This window comes from Bison bison, unplaced genomic scaffold (assembly GCF_000754665.1).
Source record: "Bison bison bison isolate TAMUID 2011002044 unplaced genomic scaffold, Bison_UMD1.0 scf7180017864201, whole genome shotgun sequence".
Lineage (NCBI taxonomy): Eukaryota > Metazoa > Chordata > Mammalia > Artiodactyla > Bovidae > Bison > Bison bison.
In genome coordinates, this window is record NW_011494773.1 from 1,683,400 (window position 1) to 1,683,603 (window position 204).

Genomic DNA, 204 nt, shown 5'->3' on the forward strand with positions numbered 1-204 from the left:
GCTGCCGTCTATGGGGTCGCACAGAGTCGGACACGACTGAAGCGACTTAGCAGCAGCAGCAGCAGTTAGGGCAGGGAGCTGGAGCTGCTGGCCTCTCCGCTACCCCACGCAAACGCTGCCTGGAGGCATCCGGCCCCTGGCACCAGGTCTCCTTCGCATCCGACCCCTGGCATCAGGTCTCCTCCCTGCAGCCCCCGGGGGGGG

At 67.6% G+C, this 204-nt stretch overlaps 1 protein-coding gene across 1 annotated transcript in view; it reads right to left on the reverse strand.

Annotated features, from left to right (window-relative positions):
- Positions 1-204, reverse strand: part of NGB (neuroglobin) — a 5,946-nt gene that overhangs the window by 4,360 nt on the left and 1,382 nt on the right. The window lies entirely within an intron of this gene.